Consider the following 8,758-nt stretch of genomic DNA (forward strand, 5'->3'; position numbering starts at 1 on the left):
AATTATAGAAATAAAATATAAAGCACGAAACATGGGCGTTGATGACCTCAGGGTTTTACGCCCTAAAGCCCCAGACAACAACAACAACAACTTAAACATCATTATTTAGAAAAATAAATCCTTACCACTTAAACGCTTGAATGGTTAGGGGCATAGTACTTTATAAGGAAGTACTGTAACTAGGCCAATGGTTGTGCATGTGGGTAATTTGTCTCTTTATGAAGCTGCGTAGACCTCGGTGGGTTCTGAATCCACAGAGCTGTCCCACAGCTCCAGTGGAACAGAAAATAATTATCTGCTCCAGCCGGATTCGAACGTAGCACAGTGCCTTGCCCATGATCTACCCACTCCCATCATGAATAAACAAAAAAGTCACATAATGTTATATCATTGCAATTATCGTTAAAATAATATAATTTTATTAAGAAAATAAAAAAAATTCTGCCGTGACCAGGATTCGAACCTGGGTTATTGCGGCCACAACGCAATGTCCTAACCACTAGACGATCACGGCTGCCCAGAACACAAGGAGAAACTGGAGTATTAGTTATAATGGACCGCGAAGGAAGGAAGAGAAAGTAATTCCTTTTTAGGAGAGCAAAATAAGGTTGAGACGTTTGTTGAAAATTGATCTCCGTTTCGGTTGTACTGTACCAGTTTTGTCGAAACGGAGACGAATGTGTTAATGGAAATGTATCAACATTAATTGAGTACTGGAACTGGTATTGCTGGAGGGAACTTCAAAGGGATGGATCATGAACCCTTTGTCCGTCATAAGCCCCACCCCAAATGCGAGACATGGTTAGGCAGAAGGTAAAAAAAAGGTCTAGCACGAACCTTTAGTCCTTTAAAGCCAAACAAAACTGGTACTTACAGGGTACAAAACAATTATTAGTTGTTTTCAATATTTAAAAAAAAAAAACATTTTCTGCATAGTTTTTATATTTATAATACAGGGATAACGGTTATGAAATTATATTTATTTAAACAAATTACCAAACAAGTACTATTAAACAGTTTTAAATAAAAATTTAACTTTCACTAAATTTTAGTGTAATGTTTATTTTTTTTTCAAATAAAAGTTTTGGGGGTTAATTTGTCCATGTCCACTATGTACAGGTACATAGTGAAGGCTGCATTATAGTTGTCGTTATCACAATACTAGGGGTATTCATGATGTTGTGTTAAATGTTAAATGTTTTACCATGTTAAATGTTATAACTATAAGATTGTGAGCAGCCCTATTTGAAGTCATGTTAAACGTTAAATGCACAAGAGCACAAGAGATTTTCTCAGCAACTTGTTGTATAAGCCTTTATGTTTATAACCTTCCTTCCAGACCCTCATGTTATGGTTGTTTTTTACTGTTTTTTTTTCCTCAAATGTATCATTAAAATTATCCATTCTGGTTTAATAACAGGGATATGAATACCACAAACACACAAAAGAACTGAGCTGTCACAACAACAAAAATGGCGGCGATCTCAACTGGTCTATTGTATGACGTCATTCTCCATTTAACAGACCAAGTAACAGACTCTCAGCCATGTTAAATATTATTTCGTTTTACCACGGTAAAAGAAGGCGATTGTTTTCGATTTAACATGAGTTTTTCCATTTAACACGCTTTAACATGTTAAACCAAATATCATGAATACCCCTACTGTCACACTAGGTCCGCCTTGATAACTGATAGTACGTAGCGACAGGGAAGTTACTGTCATGTTAAAATCAGTCAACACAGCAACACTTAGTAGTCACGGCATGAATGTCTTAGCCTTGCTAGATATAATGTGGTCGATCGGGATACCAGGATATTCCCTGAAGGCAATTATCCAAATATAATTCAATTAATTTATAGATTAAGATTGGGTCCTGCAAAACTATTGTTAATAATTAATTCCTTTCCAAAGGAATTTTTGTGTTAACCAATTAAATACCTTTCTATTTATAACATATTGTTCTCATTAATTATACAATATAATAAGGGGTGGTGTTGCGTAATATAATAGTATATAAACTATATCAAGGAAATAAAGTATTTATTTACATTTGATTTATAAAATGGTTTATATGATAGCGTAGTGATAAAATGAAATTATACAATGATCAAATGATTAAGGAAATTAGTTAATATATATCTGTGAATAGCTGCTGAGTTGGGTGACGGTTGTCGTGACAACATAGCCTTGGGTGTCGCCTTGGACTAAGGAATGGCGTTACAGGTCTGATTCGCCCTTCTTAAGACTTCGTCTCGTCAAAATGCATTCTGCTCTCTCTTCGGTCTGCCTTATTTCTGAGTTCTGTTCCCTGCTGACCAGTTTCTCTCTCCTTCATGGAGGCGTTACCTTTTCCGGATCTTATTTCTCATTGGCTATCATTAGTCACGCCCACTAATAATACGTTACAAGAAGCTACAATTGTTTGGTACAGGTGTTGTTTACAGACCATAATTGACCTGACTACCGACAAAGCCCGCAGGGGATACCTGTTTTAATAGATTTCCTCGGAAAGGTCCCTTCCACATGTACTTATGAACCAGTTGTATGAAGCATGCCTTCAACCGAATTGTAAGACACACTTCACTTTTGGTTGGCTGGTTGGGTTGGAGTGGACTGTATAATTGAAAAAACGAGATATGATTAAATGCAATTAAATTCTATAGTTTCATGTTATAAGTGGTGTAGGGGGAGACCGAAAGAAAACATTTATGATTAGATGGTTAGTAAAATTTTGAATAACTGGGCTATGGAAATTGTAGATCTAAAATTGAGGTGGTTGATGATGATATGGATATTAACTATTGCTAGATGGACTTACTCCATGGTTCTTTCTTCCCTCCACATTCTCATGCCTCTCTTCCCTCTGCTTCTGAGAACAACTCCAGGAGTTCTACTCGCTCATGGTAGATTCCTGGTGAGAGACGAAAATGAATAATCATCTGCTTCTACCAGAAGACAAGATGGCTCTCTTCTCATCAGTCTGGGATGCTTCTCTTCACCGAGTGCGCTGGAGGAGGCAAGCTTTTGATGCTGACCACATGGGCGCTGGTAGTCCCTTTCTTATGGGCGCCCCCCAATTGAATTCAGACCATGGCGCTAGTATTGCCTACATTATGGCAGCCTCTCCAATTCAAGCTTTCGGTTGCCGTAGGTTGCCCGGAACACCAGGGCCCTGTTTCATAATAAAGTACAACTAATAGTACTCGTCGATTTAACATAATACAATTACACTGATTTGTACAATAGTAACTTGTACTTTTTAACTCCTGTAATATCACTAATAGTCCTCCCTATTACGAAAACAAATAAGTATTAGTAAAATTAAGACGCTCTTTCTATACTTGTATTTTGAACTAATACTATTAGCTTTCATTATGAAACAGGGCCCAGTTGGGAGAAAGAATCCCTGTGTTGACATAAACCTGTACCCGAAACAGGTATCGGCACATATGATGCTAAGTGAGAAGGACTTTTATAGTATCAATAATGGTTAATACATCGATACACATCAGCCTCTACAATGTCGTTTTATGTTAGTTGGAGTATGTGTTTGTGTGTGTACATATGAGTATGTATGAATATATTTTATGTGTTGGTGTACATGTGCATTGCGGTTACTTATGTGATTCTTTTCCTTTTTTTAATTCAGAAGACGAATTTAGTTTATATACTAATACATTTCATATTGCAGATATCATGTACACTATTTTATTAATTTGTAGTTTTTGGTTAGATATATTCTTTTACTTGTAATCTACACAATGCTCCTCTGTGAGTGAAGTGGCTTGGCCAAAAGTTTACCATGGTCTTACCATGGAGTCTGCGAAGCTGCGGGGAAAACTAAAACTGTAATAACAATGCCGTCATAGCTAGATCGCACCGCTTTTGTTTAAAATCATATTTCACATATCGACTAAGGTAATCAAATTATAACATTTTTAATTTAATGTTGCATCAACAAGCTCAGTTGGTTTACATCTGAGAGGTCTGTGGTATGGCATTGATGCAAGTTGTATTATATTGTTTTCTTTTTTTTTAACACAAATACTACATTGTTGTTTTTTGAAAGAATATAACTTATGTTTTTTTTTTTGCTTTTTTATTTTGAGTTTTGTTATTTTGTGTAGTAGTTAAAATTGAGCACAGGCTTAGTCGATATACAGATATTTTTCCATTGTCTATGTGTTCCTTATTTCTTAAATAGACCAATTTTTTGTATTTTTATAAATGAACATATTCATTCATTCAAAATATATGTTATACTTATTTATTTTTAAAAGATATTCCTATCTGAAACTTAATTATTAAGGGCAATATACTAAAATCATTGCAGAAAATTGATTAAAACCGCTGAATGAACAGTTGAAAGACCTTCGCTATGATGTTAAAAGACAGAGGAATGAATGAAAAAAGATTTATCTGGATGTGAAAAACCCGAAACAAAAAGAAAATAGAAAAACGGTTGGTAGTAATGATGCTCGGGATATAACGTCTGATCCATTAGTGTCTCTAGAGAACGGGCACTCAAACTTTTTTTATCTGTGCACTAAATTTATAGGTTATTTGCCAGGTGGGGTGTAGCAATGTTACTTCGTTGATTCAAATATATATATAAATATTTCTATATATATTATTTGTAAACTGTGTTTTTTAGAACATATATTTTCTTCAACTAATTACCACAAAACTACAAGTAAATAGTGTAATTTATATTAATAACTATTACAATTAAAACATTGCTTAGTAAAAACATTACTTACAATTGTCTATTACAGTGTGTTCTATAATGTATCCAACTAACTCGAGGCTTGTGCCAGAACAGAATAGGTTTTGAATTAGAGGTAGGTTTTATAGTAATTAGTTGAAAAAAGTAATTGTTCTTTGTTTTTCATATAATTATTTTATACTGCTAGTAACATACATTCTCTTCAATTAATTGCCACAAAACTACAAGTACATAGTTCAATCTTTGACTAATAAATATTACAATCAAAATACAAACATTACTTACAATTTTCAATTCCAGTGTGGTCTACATTATGACACTTCCATCTTCAGCTTTAGTTAATAACCGAATCGGTTTGGAAATGAACATACTTTCATCAAATAGTTATCACAAAACTACAAGTACATAGTGCAAGCTTTGACTAATAAATATTGCAATCAAAACATTGTTTAAAAAAACATTACTTACGATTCTCAACCGCAGTTTTTTTTTTTACATTTATTAAATAATGTTTTGATTGTAATATTTATTAGTTAGAGATTGCACTATGGACTTGTAGTTTTGAAGAAGTTATTTTAAGAGAGTGTTTGTTCTAAAAAAACAAAAGAAGTTAAAGTCAAAACAAAGTGTTATCATGGACTGATCCTCAAGAATCACAAAATATATATACCTACTATATATCTACTATACCTAAATATACTCGTTACTGACGTTGATCACGCTAGAAATAATAGTGTTATTGTATAGTCCCGGTAGTAAATGTTATCGTGAAGTCAGCTGTCATACAGTTAGCACTAAGTTAGTTGCTGTCGTGGCAGTAAACTGTCGCTAAAAACTTGCTTTAGCGTGACTGCTTCTCTATTGCTAAGTTTCTTTTTATCTAACTTATTTGTGTTCTTCACTGATCGACACCAACACCAACCATCTTCTTATAGAGAATAATTAGAATTAGTTAATACTTTTTTTTTAAATAATTTTTTTATTGATATTTACAACTGTATACACATATATACAACAAGTAAATTTGCTGTAGGTGACATAGTAACATGATAAAAACATGTGGAGAATCTACCCACTGATAGAACTCCAATAACATTTCTAGAGAAGAAGATCTCGAGGCCATCTTCTTTTCAGACGCCTAGGAGGATTATTAGGTAATGAAGGAGAAGCCAGGTTGGAAACAAGTGGATTTGGGTGGTTGAGAAGTTTATTATGGAAGGAACGGTATCTGGTTCTGGCCGAATCGGCAACATATGGAATATTGAGGTCCTGATGGATGACTTGATTTGTGACAAAGTAAGGAGCATTAAGGATTTTACGAAGGATTTTGGACTGTAAGGATTGGATTCTGGAGGAATTTGATGGTTTAGTGGAGCCCCAAAGCTCAACTCCTTATGTCCAGATAGGCCTTATAATAGTCATGTAGATCAGTCTTTTGTAATGGATTGGCAATTTAGACCGTTTGTCTAGTAAATGTTGCAATAGTCGGAATCTATAAGCAGTTTCTTGTCTTTTTAGTCAGTTAATAATTTTTAAATATAAATATTTTAAATCAGTAGTAAATGAAAAATAATGTTCAACTATACATAAAACAAAATTAGATATGAATTTTTAATTGTTCATTCCCAGGCATCGTGTGCATAGTGGGCCTGTTAGGTAAATCTGGGCTCAGATGATATTAGTAAATGCTCTTAAAAAAAGTCGGATTCTCGAGTAGTAAATTTTTAAAAGTATTAAATATGGGCGAAGTGCTATTGGAAGATTTGAGCGTGGAGCTAGGGGATAATAACAGGACCAACGTGATCCGATTGGCAGAGCACTTCCTGGAAATGGCACTGTTTGGAAAGCGGATCATAAAACCCAACGGTCCCCCCCGCCATTAGATATCAAAACATAGCTGCTCACATATATTTGATTTATCCATTCTCAGTACTACAATAGGTTTCCTAGAAAAATATTTCCCAACAGGTTATCATTTCGATAATGTTACAATCGATTGTACTAAACGGAATACCAATCGATTGTACTAAACGGAATACAAATCGGTTGTAATAATCGGAAAAGCAATCATGAAAATCTGGTGCTCACATAACACAGCGTTCACTTATCACTCTTCTTCGGGATGAAATTATTCCTTTTACATTTCTAAACGGGAGAGGGGGACAGAGTGGCACAGAAGTAAGGCGCTGTACTACTAATTCAATTTGACTACCTGAGCTCGAATCCGGCTGTAGCAGAATAATATTTATTCTGCTCCATGAGTCAATCCTATGGCTTCTGGAGCTCTCCTGGGGTCCATCCAGCCCCAGAAAGTGGGTACTATTAATTTTGAAAAAATCTGGTGGTTCGACGTGATTTTGAAAAAAATAACCTCTATATTTTGAAACAGTACTTACTTAGTCATATTGGAAAAAGATAGTTGAAAGTTTGAAGTAGATTGTTGGAAGATGCTCCTTATTACGTCACAAATAAACTTATTCACGAAGACCTTAACATCCCATTCGTTGCAGATTTGACCCAAAACAGATATGCTTCTTTTCATTCCAAACTCCTTAACCATCCTAAACCACTAATTCTTAATCTTTCATCCTTAACAATCCCTGATAATCCTCCGAGGTGTCTGAAAAGAAGATGGCCACGGGACCTTCTAGTTTAAATTAATGTTTGAAGTACCACCAATGGGTGGTTCCTTCCCAAGATTTTCAAGTGTATATGAACTATACAACATATTTACTTATTGTATTATTTTGTACAGTTGTAAATCACATTAAATAAATAAAAAAAAAATATTTTTCAAAAGTTTTGAAAATGCTGAGTTTCCGCTTATTTCATATTCTAGTAAAAGAGGTGATAAAAAAGAAAATTTATGGAGTTATTCTTGATCCTTCAAATGTTTGCGATCTGCCTGGAAGATAGATGAAGTCAGGCATAGCATGAAGGAATCTGAGAAACAAAGTAATTGCGAAAAATGTCTCTGACACAACATATTCAAAATAAAAACCATAAAAAACATATTCAAATGATAATTTTGGTATGGATGAGATCGATTCTCTGGTGTAGAGTGGAATTACTCAATTAAAGTGGAAAACCATGTATGCAGGATAGTACCTATAACTGTCCGGTATGTAGAATGGTATCTTATCTTCTCCGAAGAAAAGAAAGATACCATTCACTTCTTTGGAACCGGCCACAGGTATAGTGAAATTAGAATGAAATATTTTGGGCAGCGGCCAAGCTTAAAGGATCTAATTCCAGAGCTGTTAGCTACTTTGTACGACGGACTACACTGGAAAGAGCTCAGTTGGTTAACATGTAAGAAAACAGGACCATATCGTAGTTTGTTACAAGTTGGATTTTATTTTGTTTCTTTTTACACAAAAACATTGTTGTTTTAAATTACGCTTAATGTTGATTTTTAAAAGCATATAAAGTTTTTTTTTTGGTTTTGTTATTGGGTGTAGTAGTTAAAATTTCACTTAGGCTTCGACATACGACCATTATTATATTGTCTATGTTTTCTTGATTGCTTAAATAGATCATTTTTTAAATAAATAAACATATTTCATTCATATATAAATTAATTAATCAGAGAGACAAAAATTAATAATTTTATTTTCTCAAAGTATATTACTACAAAACGTAGAAAGTTATAAATTGCAAATATTATTATTCGGATTCTACATAGAGATAGTTATCAGTTTGATTAAGTTGAGTAAATTAATGGCTAATCTCTTAGGACTATTGTCTACACGAAGGGACATCAATAACAGACTTCGATGACAGAGGGAGATAATCTGGCGCCATACCTGTGGATTCCAGGAGGCAGTGTCAGCAACAATTAACTCCCGCCAAGTTGTAAATCAGCTGGAGCAGTTATGGCGGGAGTCCCTTCCCTTCGCAATGTCCCGTGGGATATTTATGGTCCAGCTTAAGTCTGACACTGCACTCAGGAGAAAACATTAATCGGGTGGGATTATTTATTATATATGAAACTTTGATATAATTAATAACCTTTTGTCCTTTATAGGTG

At 34.3% G+C, this 8,758-nt stretch overlaps 1 non-coding gene across 1 annotated transcript; it reads right to left on the reverse strand.

Moving 5' to 3' along the window:
• Nucleotides 1-442: 442 nt before the first annotated feature.
• Nucleotides 443-514, reverse strand: TRNAH-GUG (transfer RNA histidin (anticodon GUG)). The gene has a single exon. It is a non-coding gene; the product is annotated as a tRNA-His (tRNA).
• Between the last annotated feature and the right edge of the window lie 8,244 nt (nt 515-8,758).

This window comes from Halyomorpha halys, unplaced genomic scaffold (assembly GCF_000696795.3).
Source record: "Halyomorpha halys isolate HHAL.00 unplaced genomic scaffold, Hhal_1.1 Scaffold1513.1, whole genome shotgun sequence".
Lineage (NCBI taxonomy): Eukaryota > Metazoa > Arthropoda > Insecta > Hemiptera > Pentatomidae > Halyomorpha > Halyomorpha halys.